Source organism: Cherax quadricarinatus, chromosome 21, assembly GCF_038502225.1.
Source record: "Cherax quadricarinatus isolate ZL_2023a chromosome 21, ASM3850222v1, whole genome shotgun sequence".
NCBI classification, from domain to species: domain Eukaryota; kingdom Metazoa; phylum Arthropoda; class Malacostraca; order Decapoda; family Parastacidae; genus Cherax; species Cherax quadricarinatus.
Genome location: NC_091312.1, coordinates 40,445,544 through 40,467,572, shown reverse-complemented (window position 1 = coordinate 40,467,572; position 22,029 = coordinate 40,445,544). Strand labels below are relative to the sequence as shown.

Sequence of the window (22,029 nt, the reverse complement as noted above, 5' to 3'; positions counted from 1 at the left end):
AATTTCTTACATGCATTACCTCTATAGGTGTCCCGTAGTTGGATTGCTAGCGCACTCAACTCACACACTGAGGTCCGGGGGTCGATCCCCGGTACGGTGGAAACATTAGGACGCATTTCCTTAAAACACCTGCTGTCAATATTTACCTATCAGTAAAATAGGTACCTGGGTGGTAGTCGACTGGTGTGGGTCGCATCCTGGGACAATACTGTCCTAATCTGCGTGAAATGCTCAGCATAACAAGAGGCTTTCTATATGGTAGTATGTCACTGATGTCAGCTATGGTCTGTATACCTAGTACACGTACTTGTAGTAAATAAATATATTTTATCGTTTTCCTTGTCATGTTACCTGTCCTCGAAACTTAAGAAATGTTCTTTTAAATCTGCATTTGGTACTAGGATCCAGTTATGGTATCTGGGAGCATCTATCAAACTCTTCTGCTCTGTATTTGGGAACCATCAGTGTTATTTTTGATCTCGAAGCTCATTTATTCTGCCTCGAGAGGTGTTATCATTGCTTGCTGGTCTCTCTCCTACCTTGCATTATTGTACAAGGTTCTGTGATCAGCACAGGATCTAAAATATTGGTACCCCGGGTAGCCGAGTCTTGGGACCACCTGGTTCCTGACTGTGTTCCAGTTAACTCAACGTTGTACATAAATGCTATACACTACCCACAAGATGAAGAATTAGACACGTGCAACATCTGGGTATCTTTATTGTAGACGTTCTGCCAATCAGTGGCGATTACCTCATCTTTTGGATATACAGTTCTACTGTCTTACCATTGTGTTCTTGAATTTGTACTGATAAAGCTACTGGATGGCAAAACCTCTACAGTAAAGATGCCCATATGTTTTTCGTGCGTCAAATTCTTAAATAACTTAACAGGTGGGGTTGGAACCCATGGCAAGCGAATCCTGAAGCTCACTCACCATGGGTTTAGACCCCACTCGTTCCCTGATTTGTCTGCAATAGTGTTATTACGATTTCGTGAGTCACTCCAATTAAAGCCCATTTACGTCACCAACTAACATCGCCTCTTTATTGATACATATTGCCTAAATTACGTCATACAAACGAGCGTTATCTTCCTGATTTCGTTGGAGGGATGATGTACTACATACACAGTTTCCCTATTACGAATTTAGCTTGAAATTTACCATGTTTTTGAATTTCTCTGGCAGTCCATTGTTGACACACCGTCACCATAGGAATGAGAACCTTATTGGACGTTGACGGGTTTGATAAGCGAGAGATGACAGCAAGGAAAACACTGAAGAACTGTTAAGGAAGGCGATATATTAGTAAGACGTGGCAGAACCCAGCCAGTCTTGTGTTCGCTGGTCATAAAGAGACACGTAAGTTCCCCCGTCTTCTAACAGCATGTGCTCAGACCTCTCCAACACAACTGTCCTCAAAGATTTGTTAAGTTATACCATGAATTAAGGACTTCACTTTATGAAAGAGACAAAACAAATGCGATAGTAATTATGGACAAGGTAGATTAGAGTGGAAAAATGAACATGTTATTAGAAGACTGAGAACTTACGTGCCCCTTAAACCTAATTGGGATCTAAGAAACGAGCATGTGTGATCTGGCCTCTGTGGGGGAGTCACTTGATATCAGCATGGCCAGGGAGCTCGGCTGCGTTACTAGGGGATATATATGATAATGTGAGTAGTCACGAAAGCGCTTGGAATTTCTCTATTCTTTCAGAGTGGTTGTTTTGCATATATATATATATATATATATATATATATATATATATATATATATATATATATATATATATATATATATATATATATATATATATATATATATATGAATTACACTGATAACAGCTCGGCGATACTAACGTATGGCATCCCCAAAATACATCTAAAGTAATACAGAACGAACATTGTATGTATTCAGGGCAATATCTGCTATTTGGTGCGTTTTTGGGTCAAACCAAAATTCACTTAGAGCGGTAGTATTGGGATTTTCTGATAAGGTGTTTGAGGATAAATCTTCGCTTTTTTTATGAGGAAAATAATGCGAGCATTCCAGTAAAGAACTTTTAACTTACCCAGCTGGAGAAATAACAGTGAGAGAGAGAGAGAGAGAGAGAGAGAGAGAGAGAGAGAGAGAGAGAGAGAGAGAGAGAGAGATGCAAGGTTAGGAACGACATGCGAGTTTATATCAATACAACCGACTGTTGCTCTTTCACTACATACACGTGTTATATCTACAGCTGCTGCTGCTACACTATCAGCACTGCAGCTACACTATCAGCACTGCAGCTACACTATCATCACTGCAGCTACACTATCAGCACTGCAGCTACACTATCAGCACTGCAGCTACACTATCAGCACTGCAACTACACTATCAGCACTGCAGCTACACTATCAGCACTGCAGCTACACTATCAGCACTGCAACTACACTATCAGCACTGCAACTACACTATCAGCACTGCAGCTACACTATCAGCACTGCAGCTACACTATCAGCACTGCAACTACACTATCAGCACTGCAACTACACTATCAGCACTGCAGCTACACTATCAGCACTGCAGCTACACTATCAGCACTGCAACTACACTATCAGCACTGCAACTACACTATCAGCACTGCAGCTACACTATCAGCACTGCAGCTACACTATCAGCACTGCAGCTACACTATCAGCACTGCAGCTACACTATCATCACTGCAGCTACACTATCAGCACTGCAGCTACACTATCAGCACTGCAGCTACACTATCATCACTGCAGCTACACTATCAGCACTGCAACTACACTATCAGCACTGCAACTACACTATCAGCACTGCAGCTACACTATCAGCACTGCAGCTACACTATCATCACTGCAGCTACACTATCAGCACTGCAACTACACTATCAGCACTGCAGCTACACTATCAGCACTGCAGCTACACTATCAGCACTGCTGCTACACTATCATCACTGCAGCTACACTATCAGCACTGCAACTACACTATCAGCACTGCAGCTACACTATCAGCACTGCTGCTACACTATCATCACTGCAGCTACACTATCAGCACTGCAACTACACTATCAGCACTGCAGCTACACTATCAGCACTGCAGCTACACTATCAGCACTGCAGCTACACTATCAGCACTGCAGCTACACTATCAGCACTGCAGCTACACTATCATCACTGCAGCTACACTATCATCACTGCAGCTACACTATCAGCACTGCAGCTACACTATCATCACTGCAGCTACACTATCAGCACTGCAGCTACACTATCATCACTGCAGCTACACTATCATCACTGCAGCTACACTATCATCACTGCAGCTACACTATCAGCGTCTCCACACTCAAGCTTTCCTATTCTGTCTGTAACTTGGCTTCACAATATGCACATTTGCAAAGAAATGGTTCGTGTATTGTCTTCCGGTTCTAATGAGGTGTGTGTGTGTGTGTGCGTGTGTGTGTATACTAACCTAAGTGTGGTTGCAGAGGTCGAGTCATAGCTCCTGGCCTTACCTCTTCACAGGTCGTTACTAGGTCCACATTCTCCTTGCTCCATGAGCTTTATCATAGCTCTTCTTAAAGCTATGTATGGATCCTGCCTCCATTACATGATTCTCCAAACTATTCCACTTTCTGGTAACTCTCTGACCGAAGAAATACTTCCTAACATTCCTCTGAATCATCTGAGTCTTCAACTTCCAATTGTGACCCCTTGTTGCTGTGTCCCATCTCTGGAACATCCTGTCCCTGTCCACCTTTGTGTGTGTGTGCGCGCAAATGAGGGGTGGACAACCTTATTATTTTGTCTCAAATTGTCTCACAAAATTGCAAGCGTGGGAATCACTTGCCACATCTTCACCAGGAAACTGGTCTCCCACTGAAGATAAACATGTACACGTGTGTGTTGTGTCGACACAGTGTGATGTCAGAGCACCACGACTTGCGTGAAACAAACACATGCACACGCACGCAGCCAGGAGCTGTAACTCGATCTCTGCAACCATATGTAGGTGAGTATAGGTGAGTACACACACACATGCGCATGCACACTATCAACAAACCCACAAGGAAGTCTGAGAGTGGCTGGACAGAAGATTTGGGGAAATATTATCAATGGAATCAGGAATATTATCAGAGTTTCAAAGAGGGAGAGTGCACCAACGAGTACTGTACATGATACACACAATGGGAGGCGAGGTGTGTTAAATAATGAGTGAGCTATGTACCAGGCAATACATCTCCGTGTCTACCGAGAGATGGAGCAGATGAACTGTGAGGACCACTAGCACCGATCTTCCTCACTTGAAACAGAGCAGCTGACAGAGGTCTAGAAAATAGCAAATCTAGATCTTTCGTTAAAAATGGGGCAAACAGGTAACACTGAACTACAGATCAGTGTTACCGAAACTCATAGTGTGTAAGGTTATGGAGAAGATGATCGAGAGAAGTGAAGCACCTGGAAAGAAGCGGATTCATTAGGGACAACTAGCCCTTGGTAAGGTAGTGAAATTTAGGCAGGAGAGAGGGATGGGTGGATTATGCATTTTTGTACTGTACAGGGAAAACAATAGTGGATTAAGGAATACCTAGCAGGAAGGAAACAGTGAGTTATTGCCAAGCAGGTGGTGTCGGACTAGGTGTGACGAGTGGGGTCCCACAAGGGTCAGTACTTAGACTAGTACTGTTTTTTGAGTGTCAAGACATGATACAGGCAGACGAGTCAGAGGTATCTCTGTTCGCAGATAATGTGCAACTAATAAAAGGAATATATAAAGAAATAGATCAGGAAAGACTATAAATGTATCTGGACAGGCTACAGGATTGTTTTGACAAGTGGCTGCTAGAATTTAACCCCAGCAAATGCAGTGTTACGGAAATCGGGGAGGGGCTATAATGACCGAAAACAACGGCTGTAAACCTCCTTGGAAAATGAGGATCATGGAGTAAGCACAGACCAGAGCATTCCGCCTGAGGCAGACATCAAGAGAATAACAGCTGCAACAGACGAGAGCCTGGTAAATTTAAGGGTAGCCTTTTCAGGAACATCTACAAGGCGGCATCCACAACCCTATAAATGTTATATTTTAGGACCAACTTGGAGCATGCAGCACCAGTGTGGAACCCAAATTTGAAAGAATGACAAGGTTTGCGTATGAGCTATGAGGAGAGGCTAGAGGAGCTAAACCTGACATAAGAGGACAGAAGAACCCAAGGGTTACATGATTACGACTTACAAATGTTGAGAGGAACTACAGGGTGGACAGGGCGAGTCTGTTGTAGAGGCGGCTCTTGGATACACGAGAGCTCAGCTGGAAGCTAAAATCATGAGTCAAGAGATTTCAGGAAATACTTCTTTAGCCTTAGAGTGGTTAGGAAGTGGAATGACCTAGAAAGCGAGGTGGTAGAGGCGGGATCCATACATAGTTTTAAGAATAGGCATGACAGGGCTCACGCAACCAGGGGAGTGAGTGAGTGAACCCATTAGCGTTGAGGAACTTTAGAGTATTTATAAAGCTTATTAAAGTTTTGACTGACGTCAGTAAAATGGGAGATAGAAGATACTAAGGTAAACACGAGGAACAAGTGGAAAAAGAATGCATAAACAGCAAGTGGGAAAGAAAACCGATAAGGCAAAAAAAAAATAAGAAGAAGCAGATAATAGCCCAAGTGTGTCCATACCTGAGTCTCCTTGAGGAAGCTCGTCATCATTACCCTCCTCTCACCCTGCCAGAGTCACTGAACATGACCACTGCCATCAGGGCTTCACCTCAAATTGTAGGTGTGTCTGCGAGGGCAGGGGTGAAAGAGGGGGTGAGTGGGAAGGGTGGAAGTAGTGTGTAAGGGCAGGTTTGAGGGAAGTGGGCGAGTGTGGAAGGTAAGTATAGGAGGTAGTGATGGAAGGGTTGTTGGTGCTAGCTTATGAAGGTAAGGATGGGGAAAGATAAGTCTTTATGGGTCTGGATTTGAGGTTTAGATTGGAGGTTTTGAAGACCAGACTCCATAACTCAAGGAAAGAAGTTATTGTGGCAAAGGTGTGTGTGGCCAGGGTGAGGTCAGGTGTGTGTGTGTGTGTGTGTGTGTGTGTGTGTGTGTGTGTGTGTGGCAAGTGTCATATGGCCAGGGTGGGGTCAGGTGTGTGTGGCAAGTGTCATGTGGCCAGGGTGAGGTCAGGTGTGTGTGGCAAGTGTCATGTGGCCAGGGTGGGGTCAGGTGTGTGTGGCAAGTGTCATGTGGCCAGGGTGAGGTCAGGTGTGTGTGGCAAGTGTCATGTGGCCAGGGTGAGGTCAGGTGTGTGTGGCAAGTGTTATGTGGCCAGGGTGAGGTCTGGTGTGTGTGGCAAGTATCACGTGGCCAGGGTGAGGTCAGGTGTGTGTGGCAAGTATCACATGGTCACTTGCGCCTCCACATCGACTTATTTGTGGTGGTGTTATTGTTATCAAGACTGAGCTATCCATAGCATATTGGAAGCAAGAAGTTCACCTTGTACCGTCAGAGGCAAGAACGCTACTGCAACCTAACACCAGCTACCAACCTGAAGTTAAACTATACTGGATACAGCAGCAGTGTGCTGTTATCTTATTATAACATATATCTTTAAATAACAAAAAAAGGCACAATACCGTGACTAGAACGATACTTTAACCCGCACATAGAAGAGAGGAGCTTACAACGACGTTTCGGTCCGACTTGGACCATTTACAAAGTCCAAGTCGGACCGAAACGTCGTCGTAAACTCCTTTCTTCTATGTGCGGGTTATTTGTTTAATATATATCTTTATTTCTACAAGTACACGTACAAGGTATACACTCCTAGCTGACATTAATGACGTACTACTATGTATATAGAAAGCCGCTTGTTATGCAGAGCATTTCGGGCAAATTAGGTCAGTTTTGTCTCAGGATGCTACCTACACCAGTCGACTAACACCCAGGTACCCATTTTACTGACGGGGAATGTAGACAACTGGTCTTAGGAAACACGCCCAATGTTTCTACCCTCTCCGGGAGTCGAACCCGGAATCTCACCGTGTGAAGCGACAGCTTTACCCACCAGACCACGGGGCACAGTGGGAACGAAAGGTAGCTATGTTTCCCAGTCGTATTCCATCACGCAGGATGAGGCTCATACGAGGTGTTGATATCGTCAACCTGAGCTGGGAGACTTCAGTAGAGCAGCCTGGAAATCATCTATTAAATATTCCAGCGAGAGTTCATCAACTACGGCAGCTAGATAAGATAAGATAAGATTTCGTTCGGATTTTTAACCCCGGAGGGTTAGCCACCCAGGATAACCCAAGAAAGTCAGTGCGTCATCGAGGACTGTCTAACTTATTTCCATTGGGGTCCTTAATCTTGTCCCCCAGGATGCCACCCACACCAGTCGACTAACACCCAGGTACCTATTTGCTGCTAGGTGAACAGGACAACAGGTGTAAGGAAACGTGTCGAAATGTTTCCACCCGCCGGGAATCGAACCCGGGCCCTCCGTGTGTGAAGCGGGAGCTTTAGCCACCAGGCCACCGGGCCACCCAGAAATTTCCTTCCAGCGTAGCTGGAGTTACTATCACTTGAGAATTGCTCTCTCTCAGAATAGTCTATCCCATTATCCCGTAGCAGGGATAAAAGTAATAGTATACATTAAACAGCGGTTAGAAAATGGGATGAAGAAAATGATGGATGTTAAAGACACTGACAAAGAGGCAAGTATGCTCAGGCAACCTTCCCTGACAGTGGGAAGGATGCTCAGGCAACCTTCCCTGACAGTGGGAAGGATGCTCAGGCAACCTTCCCTGACAGTGGGAAGGATGCTCAGGCAACCTTCCCTGACAGTGGGAAGGATGCTCGGGCAACCTTCCTTGACAGTGGGAAGGATGCTCAGGCAACCTTCCCTGACAGTGGGAAGGATGCTCAGGCAACCTTCCCTGACAGTGGGAAGGATGCTCAGGCAACCTTCCCTGACAGTGGGAAGGATGCTCGGGCAACCTTCCCTGACAGTGGGAAGGATGCTCAGGCAACCTTCCCTGACAGTGGGAAGGATGCTCAGGCAACCTTCCCTGACAGTGGGAAGGATGCTCAGGCAACCTTCCCTGACAGTGGGAAGGATGCTCAGGCAACCTTCCCTGACAGTGGGAAGGATGCTCAGGCAACCTTCCCTGACAGTGGGAAGGATGCTCAGGCAACCTTCCCTGACAGTGGGAAGGATGCTCAGACAACCTTCCCTGACAGTGGGAAGGATGCTCAGGCAACCTTCCCTGACAGTGGGAAGGATGCTCAGGCAACCTTCCCTGACAGTGGGAAGGATGCTCAGGCAACCTTCCCTGACAGTGGGAAGGATGCTCAGGCAACCTTCCCTGACAGTGGGAAGGATGCTCAGGCAACCTTCCCTGACAGTGGGAAGGATGCTCAGGCAACCTTCCTTGACAGTGGGAAGGATGCTCAGGCAACCTAAGCTGACAATAGAAAGGATGCTCAGGCAACCTAAGCTGACAATAGAAAGGATGCTCAGGCAACCTAAGCTGACAATACAAAGGATGCTCAGGCAACCTAAGCTGACAATAGAAAGGATGCTCAGGCAACCTAAGCTGACAATAGAAAGGATGCTCAGGCAACCTAAGCTGACAATAGAGGATGCTCAGGCAACCTACTCTGACACAGGGGTAGGGAAGGGGAGGGAAGGTATGACGGAGTCGTGAGTAAAAGTGAGTGTAGAGCGATGTGTGTTTAACGAGGTCATTAGCGTGGTTGTGCCAGGTGTTCCTCAGGCCGTGTCTGCTGCAGTTATTACTCCACTCTCACTCCTGTACACTGACCTCTAACTGAACACTGTCCATAACCACAGTGACGAGTGTATACTTGTGTATTACTGTGTATAAGAGCGTTGTACCAGTGTGTTTTGATCTATGTATACGCAAGTATGGTTTTTTTCAGAGAAATGAGTGTTTTTAAGTGCAAGACTGACTGCTGTGGACGTGTTCAGGAGCACTTAATTCTACATGAATCTCTGCGTGGAACTAAATGCTCAAATCAGCGCTTGTTCACACACCGCACACTAGCTAATTATGATGAGGTAATTACGAACTCGCGCGCGCGCGGCCCCCATCCCCCCCCCACACACCCCTACTGGAATTTTACGACAAGGTGACAGGAGAGAGGTGTTTATTGTAAGGATTGTAAGAAGACAAAATTTTGACACAGTTCCGCACAAGAGATTACTGCAAAAGCTAGAGGAGCAGTCAGTAATAACAGGAAATTGACTGCAGTGGATCACCGGACAGGAAGGAAACAATGAGTGATGGTACGTGACGAAGTGACGATCGGGGTTCCAAAAAGATCAGTCCTAGCGCCGGTACTGTTTATGGTATATGTGAATGACATGAGGGAAGGAATAGATTCAGAGATGTCTCTGTTTGCAGACAAGGTGAAGCTAATTCGGAGAATTCAAGCGGTTGAGGATCAGGCAGGATTACAAAGTGGTCTGGAAAGACTGTAAGCCTGATCTGGGGAGGGTCAAAGAAGACCACAGAGTACAAGCTAGGGGGCCAAAGGCTGCAAACCGTACTCAAGGAAAAGGATCATGGGGTGATCATAATACCAAACACATCTCCTGAGGGACACATTAATCAGTAACTCCTTCAGCATATGGGCGCCTGGCAAACCTAAGAATAGCGTTTCGGCACCTCAGTAAGGAGTCATCTAAGACATTGTAAACTATGTACGTCAGGCCCAAATCGGAGTATGCAGCACCAGTTTAGAACCCACACCTGGTCAAGCACGTCAAGAAATTAGAGAAAGTGCAAGGGTTTGCAACAAGATTAGTCCCGGGGCTAAAGGGTATGTACTACGAGGAGAGGAAATCAACCTGATGATATTGGAAGACAGGAGGCATAGGGAAGCCATGACAACGACGTATAAAACACTGAGAAGAATTGACAGAAAGTTTGAGATGTGACACAGCAACAAGGTGTCGCAACAGGAAGCTGATCACAGGGATGTTAGGAAGTATTTCTTCAGTCACAGAGTTGTCAGGAAGTGGAATAGTCTGGAGAGTGATGTAGTGGAGGCAGGATCCATACACATCTTTAAGATGTACGATAAAGCTCATGGAACAAAGAGAGATTTGACCTAGTAGCGACCAGCGAAGAGGCGGGGCCAGGAGATGTGAATCGACCCTGAAACCTTGGATAGGTAAGTACACACACACACACACACACACACACACACACACTCACACTCACACTCACACTCACACTCACACTCGGCTTCAGTAACCACATATAGGCGGGTACACAGCAAACGACGCTCCAGGGAAAGTAGGTTACAAAGACTGGCGGCAAATGATAGAGGAAGGGTAGATGATAAATGATTAGAAACAGAAAAATTAAATAATCAGAAAACTTTGGGTAGAGGAAGGGATGCGAAAGGAACAATGGAATTTGGAAGAGGAGAACTAAAGAGAGACGGACCTTGAAAATGACGCATAGAACTGCAGGAAGTGAGAAGGATTAACAGAGAACCTGGAGAACCAGAGGCAAGACAGGGACAACAGCAGGGGTAGAGTGCAGGGGTCAGGAGGAGGGGTAGAGTGCAGGGGTCAGGAGGAGGGGTAGAGTGCAGGGGTCAGGAGGAGGGGTAGAGTGCAGGGGTCAGGAGGAGGGGTAGCGTGCAAGGGGACAGCAGGAGGGGTAGAGTGCAAGGGGTCAGCAGGAGGGGTAGAGTGCAAGGGGTCAGCAGGAGGGGTAGAGTGCAAGGGGTCAGCAGGAGGGGTAGAGTGCAAGGGGTCAGCAGTAGGGGTAGAGTGCAAGGGGTCAGCAGTAGGGGTATAGAGGAAGGGGTCAGCAGTAGGGGTAGAGTGCAAGGGGTCAGCAGTAGGGGTAGAGTGCAAGGGGTCAGCAGTAGGGGTAGAGTGCAAGGGGTCAGCAGTAGGGGTAGAGTGCAAGGGGTCAGCAGTAGGGGTAGAGTGCAAGGGGTCAGCAGTAGGGGTAGAGTGCAAGGGGTCAGCAGTAGGGGTAGAGTGCAAGGGGTCAGCAGTAGGGGTAGAGTGCAAGGGGTCAGCAGTAGGGGTAGAGTGCAAGGGGTCAGCAGTAGGGGTAGAGTGCAAGGGGTCAGCAGTAGGGGTAGAGTGCAAGGGGTCAGCAGTAGGGGTAGAGTGCAAGGGGTCAGCAGTAGGGGTAGAGTGCAAGGGGTCAGCAGTAGGGGTAGAGTGCAAGGGGTCAGCAGTAGGGGTAGAGTGCAAGGGGTCAGCAGTAGGGGTAGAGTGCAAGGGGTCAGCAGTAGGGGTAGAGTGCAAGGGGTCAGCAGTAGGGGTAGAGTGCAAGGGGTCAGCAGTAGGGGTAGAGTGCAAGGGGTCAGCAGTAGGGGTAGAGTGCAAGGGGTCAGCAGTAGGGGTAGAGTGCAAGGGGTCAGCAGTAGGGGTAGAGTGCAAGGGGTCAGCAGTAGGGGTAGAGTGCAAGGGGTCAGCAGTAGGGGTAGAGTGCAAGGGGTCAGCAGTAGGGGTAGAGTGCAAGGGGTCAGCAGTAGGGGTAGAGTGCAAGGGGTCAGCAGTAGGGGTAGAGTGCAAGGGGTCAGCAGTAGGGGTAGAGTGCAAGGGGTCAGCAGTAGGTAGAGTGCAAGGGGTCAGCAGTAGGGGTAGAGTGCAAGGGGTCAGCAGTAGGGGTAGAGTGCAAGGGGGCAGTAGTAGGGGTAGAGTGCAAGGGGGCAGCAGTAGGGGTAGAGTGCAAGGGGGCAGCAGTAGGGGTAGAGTGCAAGGGTGCAGCAGTAGGGGTAGAGTGCAGGGGGCAGAGTGACTAGAGAAGATAGTGGATTTAAACATACGTTGGGTGGATTCGATAAAGGGGAGAAGAGAGTATAAATAAATAGAATTCCTGAGACATAAAAAAGGAGAGAAGAGGCAAGACACAACAAGAAACTTTAGATTCCAGACACACAACTCTCACCATGTTTATATAAGACAAACCTGAGAGGAAACTACGAAGTAAATAAGGGAAAGAGTGAAATTCAGATTTGATGTGAGATGAGAATTTTGTCGCCGAAATCTGGTGTATTATAAAGAAAGGATTTTATGGGCAAGAAGCAAAGCCATTATCATTCCTTATTTTGAAGTTGGTGCTGTAAATCTTATAAGGAAGGACATTCATCCGGCAGAATTATGAAAATTTGACATGGCCTAAGAAGAACGGACCAAGGAAGAATATAAAGCAACATAGAGAGAGAGAGAGAGAGAGAGAGAGAGAGAGAGAGAGAGAGAGAGAGAGAGAGAGAGAGAGAGAGAGAGAGAGAGAGAGAGAGAGAGAGAGGAGGGAACTGCGGGAAAAAGGGGATGAGGAAGAAGTCGTTTGCCTCAGGATGGGTGACTCAACATAGGGAAGAAGTTTAGGAAAGTACCAACACAGTCAGTCAGCCTTCAACTCCCTCTCGCACCCCTGGTCACCATCACCCTCCTGCAGGCTCCTCCACCCCTGCTACTCCACACCCTCCTGCAGGCTCCTCCACCCCTGCTACTCCACACCCTCCTGCAGGCTCCTCCACCCCTGCTACTCCACACCCTCCTGCAGGCTCCTCCACCCCTGCTACTCCACACCCTCCTGCAGGCTCCTCCACCCCTGCTACTCCACACCCTCTTACAGACTCCTCCACTCCTGCTACTCCACACCCTCCTACAGGCTCCTCCACCCCTGCTACTCCACACCCTCTTACAGACTCCTCCACTCCTGCTACTCCACACCCTCCTGCAGGCTCTCCACTCTTGGTACTCCACACCCTCTTACAGGCTCCTCCTCCTCCTCCTCCTCCTGCAGGCTCGTCCATTCCTGCTACTCCACACCCTCCTGCAGGCTCGTCCACTCCTGCTACTCCACACCCTCCTGCAGGCTCGTCCATTCCTGCTACTCCACACCCTCCTGCAGGCTCCTCCATTCCTGCTACTCCACACCCTCCTGCAGGCTCCTCCATTCCTGCTACTCCTCACCCTCCCTCTCCTTTCCACATTCCTCTACACTTTCACTCTTCTTCACTCTCTCCCAGACTTCCTCTTCCAGCTACCAGTTACACCAGTATACGTTCCAGCTCCAGTACACTTCCACTCGTTCACCACCTCAAACATCACCTCATCCATCTTCCCCACCACACTTCCATCATCCCATCCCTCGTCACCACTCTCCCTCAAGATTCACCACCCTCCCTCTTCCCCAAAATTCACCACCCTCCCTCTTCCCCAAAATTCACCACCCTCCCTCTTCCCCAAGATTCACCATCCTCCCTCTTCCCCCAACATTCACCACCCTCCCTCTTAAGTTCTCACGACTTACCATCCCACACTCCCAGCAAAGCCGTAAAATAAAACAGAACATCAGAATTCTTCCCTCAACGACATAGTGTCGCTGGTAAATAACTCCCTGTAAACAGGGGACTCAGGGAAAAGCCTAATGAGTGTAAGGTATTGGTAATTTATTGGAAGCAACGGAATAAAAATTAAGGAATAATGCTAAATTATTGATGCGATGATAAATATTTTCTGTCACGAAAGAAGTCCTGACACGGGTCGTCTCTAAATGATGACCCGTTACTGACTCCTAAAAGGAGTGTTGGAGTTTGTACAAGTGAGATACCGTTTACAACCCTATGGCGGGGCAGCCCTCTTGCCAAGGCTGGGCGTGTCCTCTTCAGTACAAGCAGTGTGGTCGTCAGATAAGATAAGGCAAGATTTCGTTCGAATTTTTAACCTCGGAGGGTTAGCCACCCAGGATAACCCAAGAAAGTCAGTGCGTCATCGAGGACTGTCTAACTTATTTCCATTGGGGTCCTTAATCTTGTCCCCCAGGATGCGACCCACACCAGTCGACTAACACCCAGGTACCTATTTGCTGCTAGGTGAACAGGACAATAGGTGTAAGGAAACGTGTCGAAATGTTTCCACTCGCCGGGAATCGAACCCGGGCCCTCCGTGTGTGAAGCGGGAGCTTTAGCCACCAGGCCACCGGGACACCCACGTCACAGACACTATAGTAGTGTACAACACATCTTCGGCTCAAGTGGTTTCTTTGGTTCTATATTTTAAGTCGGTACCTGACCAGCCGGGCTGTGGTTCGTACGTCGGGTTGCGTGCGGCCAGCAGTAACAGTCTGGTTGATCAGACCCTGATCCACCATGAGGCTTGGTCACAGACCGGGCCGCAGGGGCGTTGACCCTCGAAACCCTCTCCAGGTATACTCCAGGTATACGATGGTGAGTTATCTCGTGTGCTACCTTCCTCGCTCACATGGAACTCGTTGGGAGAAGCACAGGTGTTGTTATAACAGGAGTCAGAATTACTTCTCTGGTGTCTTAGGTCCAGTGTTCTCGCTGGTAGTGGCTCTCCTATCCCCCCAAAACTCTGTTCCATTCAGTCATCGCTGGCTCTTGGGCCGCAACCGTTCCCTGGGTTACTCAAGAGGTTCTCTGTGGGTCTGTTGTGTTTTTATCATTAGATTTTGAATTGTAAGTTAATTTACTAGAAGTACTGAGACATGTTGGCTGACCAGAAACGTAGATAACAAAAATGAAGTTACCAATGAAGAAATGTTAGTCAACACGTAACGAAGGCAACAGAAAATGAAGAGTAGAGGATATATACATTGTTAACTCACATATTCGGCCTGCCATTTTGCCCTGGGAAAGGGCAAAATTCTAAAATTATTACCGACACATCCGAAAAACCGTTCGGATGTTTTCTGCCGCCTCAAAAACTGGAAAAAGTGTCGAAAGAAAAGTGATGGCGAAGCCACAGATCTTGGAATTCGATTATTGCATCATGTGGTACCTACAACAACGTGGTAGTGGTATGATGGATCGTGGCGCCTAACTTAAAATGGCTGCAGAAATCCGGGAAGCTGTTATTCGAGCCCAGAGTGTCTAGTCCCACCGCCAGACGACGCTAGACTTGTTTTTTAAACCTACAACGCCGTCGCCGATGGCGATATGACAGTACGGATGCACATCATCCTCCCTCACGTATCCGGAAACTCCGTGTTTCCGAACTGATCTCGGCCTATACAGTTCGGATTAGAGCTATCACTGTATTTTATTAAATAGGTTAATCATCGAGTATGTTCCCCACTCAACATGTAGTTCCCATCTGCTCAAGTATATGTAGAAACTCTAAAGGTCTACAAGCAACTAGTTCTAGTGCTGAGACACATACATTAAGAGCAGAATTTGAAGGAAGTGAAATTGAGAGGACTAGGGAAGACATCATTACGACATTTGAAATTTTAAGAGGAATTGTTCAGATTGGGATAAATTTTCAATTAGGAGGCCAGGGAGACGTGGACACAGGTAGAAGTTGAAGATACAAATGAGCTATTGATATAATAGACAGAATTTTTTAGTCATAACATGGTAGAAAATTGGAATGAAATAATAGAAGTAATAGAAGTCAATTAAAATACATTTTAAAGAATAGGTATGATAAGCTCGAAGAGGTCAGAATAAAATATAATGCCGTTAAAAAATAACAAAAGAAGCAAGGTCAGGAGCTGAGATTTGACTGCTATACATACAAATCATCGAGTTCAGATCGGTGTTTGCAGTGACCTTGATATTCCTGGTGTACACAAGTGATTTACCGGAGGAAACAGAGTTCAACTTATACCTGTTTGTAACTTATTTGAAAGAAATGAAAATAAAACGAGAGTACGCAGAGTCCAATATCTCTTGAAAAAAAGCTCGAATCTTCGTGTCGAAAGTGATACTAGAGATGAGTGGACATGACTACGAGGAGAGAGTTAATCTGAGAAATACAAACTAACCTCATCAGAAGAGAGGCGAGCTAGGAAAGGTATGGTCATGACGTGTAAAATACAGCGAACAGCTGTATTTTACACGCTGTTTGAGATGCCGAGGGGATGATACATGACACAGATGAACTAGAGGAAAGCTAAATACTGCTTCAGTTTCAGCGTAGTTGTAAGTGGGAAGACTCAGACCAAGAGGTTAGGGAGGCGAACACTACTCACAGTTTCCTGGAGTTTACCTGGAGAGAGTTCCGGGGGTCAACGCCCCCGCGGCCCGGTGATATATTATCTTGACATAGAACCCAAGAAACAATTAAGAGTTCAGCTTCATGGAGCTGAACTCCTCTCCAGGGTAAGGGACTCACCACCTCAAATACTATTTCTCTCCAAGGTTGATGGACTGATTACATCACCATTTCACTACTATACCTGCTCCCTCCTTATTTGACTGAAGAAGCCTACTACGTAAGCGAAACGTTTCGACAAGATACCTAACTGTTGCACATGTCTTATTTATCAGTTTGTCAGTGTTTTATACTATTTTGAACATAGATGAATACACACACAGCCACACACGCACACAGTAACGAGCAAAAAACATGTAAACATGCTAGCGAAAAGTGAAAAAAATATGCAAACCCATATGAAAAGATTCGGCAAAAAGGATCAAATGGAGTGAAAGATGAATGCAATTTAGTGTAGATGAATGGCACGTAATGGAAAACCCACAAAAAATGGAATATTAATATTTAACTTTATACGTCTTAGTTGTATCTTACCGGGGTGTCTTCTGCTTAATTCTTGGTACGATTCTCGCAGCGGGTGAGCCGTGGCAAGTCCGTTACTAGTCAGATCGCGGTCATTCTCTCTTTCTTTCTCTTTCTTTTTCTCTTTCTTTCTCTCTTTCTTTCTCTTTCTCACTCTCACACACATTCACACACACTGTCAGACGCTGATAGACACTGACATTATTTTCACAATAAAAAAAATAACTTCGTGGACCCCCCTCATTTGCTGCTATGTGACTGGCATTGTGGTTTCAAAGACAATAACTCTGCCATAGGTCTACCACAGACTGGATGGATCCAAAAACCTCTCCACAGTGTGGTACCATCCACTGGCTGGATCCAAAAACGTCTCCGATGGGTCTGGCTGGCCATCACTATAGTGGCCTGGTATCGGACCATGGCTCTTGAAGAGCTGGCCAGTAAGGATGTTGGTCCTGGCTGCATGCTGTTTGACGTAGGCTTCGTTAATGAGGAAGTGTCATAGGTCATGGGTCTAATCGTAATTTTGACCACACATGACAAGTGCTGCAAAAAATTCGACCCTTTATTTTCGGATAAACAGACAAATCCAGTAATGCAATTCTTCACTGATAACGTTTCGCCCAAATAGTGGATTTCTTCAAGTCACCTGAAAGTGACTTGAAAATGACTTGCAAAAGCCTGCTGCGTAGGCGAAGAATCGACAAAAAAAAGGATCGCATTATACTGCATTGGTGTCTTTGTGCATCGTGTCGGTATTTTATACCTTTGCTCTCTACCGAGTGTTCTTACTGGGTAATGAAACTTAACTTCACTTACTAGAACCCTGTTTTTCACTGGGGCTCCTTCCAGAGTCTTCCAGCGTCTTCCATACCTCCCTCTCCATTAAGAACTTCTTTAATAGTACAGGTAACGAATCTCCCAAGTAATTTCCAGAAGCAAATTATTATATAACTTTCTTACCTGCGTGATTTTAAACGCAGGTAAGAAATTACAGGCTCGACTGATCTGTTATAGGCAGGGGAATTTCTCTGTGCATTCTCTTAGTCTGTTTGGCCCCTAACGGGTTTACTGCCTCCCCTTAAACATAAAATAATTCCCCTTTATCAACTTGCGAGGGGAGAGTGAAGCTGTCTTGCAGATATAACTTTAATTAAAACAAATGTTTACATGGAAAAGACTTGCTAGCGATGGTTGTGATTTGTCGTTGAAAAGATAGTGCCAGAAGAGCAGTGATCTCCGCGAGGGCAGGTTGAGGAGTTGCTACAACGCAAGTAATGTGTTAATTAACATGGATTACAGTGTTAGCCGTCCCGATCAGATGCGCTGAATCAACACTAGCGACGTTATGGTGTTCAGAACGGGCTGAAGCATCGGCTAGCGAACATTTCCAACATGTGGGATGCTTGTTCGAGTTGTTCCAACATACTGTTTTCGCTGTACCAGAACGTGTCGATGTCCCTCTAGATGAAGTCACCAGAAGATTGGTGATGGCTTTAAGAAAGCGCTGTATACTAATCCTTCTCAATTAGTGCGCAGATTGGTAATGTAACTTCGACAACGTTTCATTTCATCTCCAACCCCGACCTCAGTAATCAGGTCGAGTTATGAAACACCCACAACACCTGCTGAGTGACTGAGAAATGTTTTCCTGTGTTGCTCTGTGCTATATACAGAGGGGAAAGCTACGCGTGAATCAGTCCCACATTACCTGACAGAGGAGTCACCACCATTCCTTGCGCTGAATTACTAAAATGAGTTTAACGCGTCAAATTAATACGATAACGTATTACATTTAGAGCGGAAAACAAACTTGTTTTTGAGGTTCATTGTTGTTACTGATGTATGTATCCATGGAATATCTCAAATGCATATTTGTTTATGCAAATATAGCGTGTCTTCGCTTCCCGGGTCCCGGGTTCCAGTCCAGCCATTACTCCTGGCTTTCGATTTTTTTTATGCCCCTGACATGGTGACTGTGAGACTGACGTGTGTGTGTGTGTGTGTGTGTGTGTACTCAATTGTGGCTGCAGGGATCGATTCATAGCTCCTGGCCCCGCCTCTTTACTGGTCGCTACTAGGTCACTCTTCCTGCTCTGTGTGTGTGTGTGTGTGTGTGTGTGTGTGTGTGTGTGTGTGTGTCAACACTGGAATACTTGTGTATTTGTCTGCTGTACTAGAGCACGTAAGAATGTCTTCAACCAGCAGGAGGAGAGAGAGGTTAATGTTCTGACTCTGAATCCAAACTTTCCTCTTCACCACACCCTTGCTCTCATCGCATCCCTTCTCTTCTCTTCCTCCCGTCTTTCTTTCTTTCCTTCCTCTCTCCCTCCCTAGCACTTCCTCCCTGCTCCTCCTGTCTTAACAAAGGGAGATGTATATCTTTCAGTGTATATACACTAAAATATTATTTTGCCCATTATATTACCGATTAAAGTAACCTTGACTGATGTGCAAAGTAGTACAGTTTAAATGACCTCGTAGTCGATAAGTCTTAAACTAATTAATAACTCGGCGTAACCCAGTCCTGCCTCTCCCTATTCTTGCCACTCCCGTGACCTAACAATGTTCAGGTATGAACTATCGTTCTAGCTGTGTTCTCTAAAACTAATGATAATAAAAATATTGCATGGAGAACGTGGCGTTTACAACTGTTCTTATGTTGACAAATTATGTATGTGACGCTTAAGCATGTCGTGTAACGCTTTGATTTATCTTGTGAAGTGTTTTGTATGTCATGTGACGGTAACTGCTCTAGCGTAGTGCCAACCTCTCGCATTCTCTGATACTGAGAGCGCGCACTACAGCAATCCTCATCCCAACGGGGACCCCGTGATTCCATCTCTAAGACCGGATGACAGTCGTGCAGTTGTGATCCACGCTCTCTGGAGAGAGACAGTGCTGGTGATGGTGTAGCAGCACCACCACTGTGATGAGTTGCTGTGTTCTCATTGGTGCTATTCTTCTCGAAACTCAACAAGTTCGTCTCTTTTTAATGGTCAACCCTGACTTTGGGCCAAGCCTCAGCACCACGGTTGTTCTAGCATGGATCACCACTTCTGGCCTGCAGAGTTGGTGATCGAGTGTGTGGGTGTATGTACTCGCCTAATTGTACTCGCCTAATTGTGGTTGCAGGAGTCGAGACTCAGCTCCTGGCCCCGCCTCTTCACTGACCACTACTGGGTCCTCCTTCTCCATGTTCCATGAGCTTTATCGTACCTCGTCTTAAAACTATGTATGGTTCTTGCCTTCACTACATCATTTGCCAGATTATTCCACTTCCTAACAACTCTGTGGCTGAAGAAATACTTCCTTATATCCCTTTGGCTCATCTGAGTCTTCAACTTCCAATTGTGACCCCTTGTTTCTGTGTCCCGTCTCTGGAACATCCTGTCTCTGTCCACCTTATCTATTCCACGCAGTATTTTGTGTGTCGTTATCATGTCGCCCCTGACCCTCCTGTCTTCCAGTGTCGTCAGACCGATTTCCCTTAACCTTTCTTCGTAGGACATTCCCTTTAGCTCTGGAATTAGCCTTGTTGCAAACCTTTGCACTTTCTCTAATTTCTTGACGTGCTTGACCAGGTGTGGGTTCCAAACTGGTGTTGCGTACTCCAGTATGGGCCTGATGTACACAGTGTATAGAGTCTTGAACGATTCCTTACTGAGGTATCGGAAAGCTATTCTCAGGTTTGCTAGGCGCCCATATGCAGTAGCAGTTATCTGGCTGATGTGTGCTTCCGGAGACGTGCTCGGTGTTATACTCACACCCAGATCTTTCTCCTTGAGTGAGGTTTGCAGTGTTTGGCCACCTAGCCTCTACTCTGTCTGCGGTCTTCTTTGCCCTTCCCCGATCTTCATGACTTTGCATTTGGCGTGGTTAAATTCGAGAAGCCAGTTGCTGGACCACGCGTTCAGCGTGTGTGTGGAGTGTGTGTGGAGTGTGTGTGGAGTGTGTGTGGAGTGTGTGTGGAGTGTGTGTGGAGTGTGTGTGGTGGATGTAGAGGGCTGCTGTTTGTGTGGTTAACCGAAGATGCCATTTTTTACTCCTAGTTTTGTGAAAGTTTTTACTAAATTTAAAGAACTCATTTGGATCACCACTAACGAGCGTTTAGCCTCGTTAACCTTGCAATAGTTGCTCTCCCTAGAGAGGCGAGGTCATGGTAGATTCATTATCTCTCTCTCTCTCTCTCTCTCTCTCTCTCTCTCTCTCTCTCTCTCTCTCTCTCTCTCTCTCTCTCTCTCTCTCTCTCTCTCTCTCTCTCTCTCTCTCTCTCCATTTTCTGTCTTACACAGGATGTTTCACAGATGGAGCACAGCAACAAGAGGTCACAGATGGAGCACAGCAACAAGAGGTCACAGATGGAGCACAGCAACAAGAGGTCACAGATGGAGCACAGCAACAAGAGGTCACAGATGGAAGCTGAAGACTCGGACGAGTCACAGGTATTTAACACTTAGGTATCTTTATACTGAAACGTTTCGGCTACACAGTAGGCCTCTTCAGTCGAATAAAAAAAGTTGGTATGTTAGGAAGTATTTCTTCAGCCATACAGTTGTCAGGAAGTGAAACAGTCTGGAGAGTGATGTAGTGGAGGCAGGATCCATACAAAGCTTTAAGAATACATACGATATAGGTAATGGTGCAAGGAGAGTGGACCAAGTAGTGACCAGGGAAGAGGCGGGGCCAGGAGGACAGACTGGTGGAATTAAACCAGAGACAAGTGTGACAGGACATGCATGGTATTTAAAGTTATGGAGAAGATTGTCAGGAGAGTAGTACAGCACCAGGGAAGAAGCTGATAGATAAATTACAACAGCAAGGTTATGAAGATGGTGAATCCTGTCTCGCAAATCTATTTGAGTTCTATGACGAGGTATGAAAAGGTAACGAAAGTTAGGCAGGAGACAGAGAGAGAGATAGAGAGAGACAGAGAGAGACAGTAGTTCTTCCGGGATTCGAACCCTGGACCCCAGCGGTGAGAGTCACGCCTCTCACCACTGGGCTACCCCGATGGGTGTGACGGAGAGACAGAGAATGGGTTGACTGTATATTTCTGTATTCTAAGTGGAGTTTAATACAGTACCCCTAAAGAGACCGAACCTAAAGCTAGAGGAGCAGGCAGGAGTATCAGGGAAAGCACTACAGTGGATGAAGGAATACTTAGCAGCAGGAAGACAATCCATTATTGTTTCCTTCCTGCTGCAAGTATGACGAGTGGGTTTTCACGAGGGTCAGTACTGGGACCAGTACTATTTCTTGTGTACACAAACTACATAAAAGAAACAGCCAGACGTATCCCTGTTTACGGTTGTTGTGAAACTAATGAAAAGACAGAGGCAGACCAGGAAGATTACAAATAGATGTAGACAAGTGAATATACTAGAATTTAACCCCAACATATAAAAAGTTAGGAAAATCGGAGAGCGGCTAAACCTGTACTCTGGAAACAAAGAGAAACAAAGGCTACCAACCTCCTTGGAAG

The 22,029-nt window shown here is 46.3% G+C and overlaps 1 protein-coding gene across 4 annotated transcripts in view; it reads left to right on the top strand.

Moving 5' to 3' along the window:
- Positions 1-22,029, top strand: part of LOC128689174 (uncharacterized) — a 183,559-nt gene that overhangs the window by 24,594 nt on the left and 136,936 nt on the right. Inside the window, exon 2 of one of the 4 annotated variants that reach the window (XM_070087397.1) lies at positions 20,852-20,989. The exons of 2 other annotated variants lie outside the window; for them this stretch is intronic. The gene's annotated coding sequence lies outside the window, so the exon portion shown is untranslated. Of the gene's footprint in view, positions 1-20,839; positions 20,990-22,029 lie in introns of all 4 variants that reach the window. One more of the 4 variants, XM_070087396.1, reaches the window with a different exon arrangement.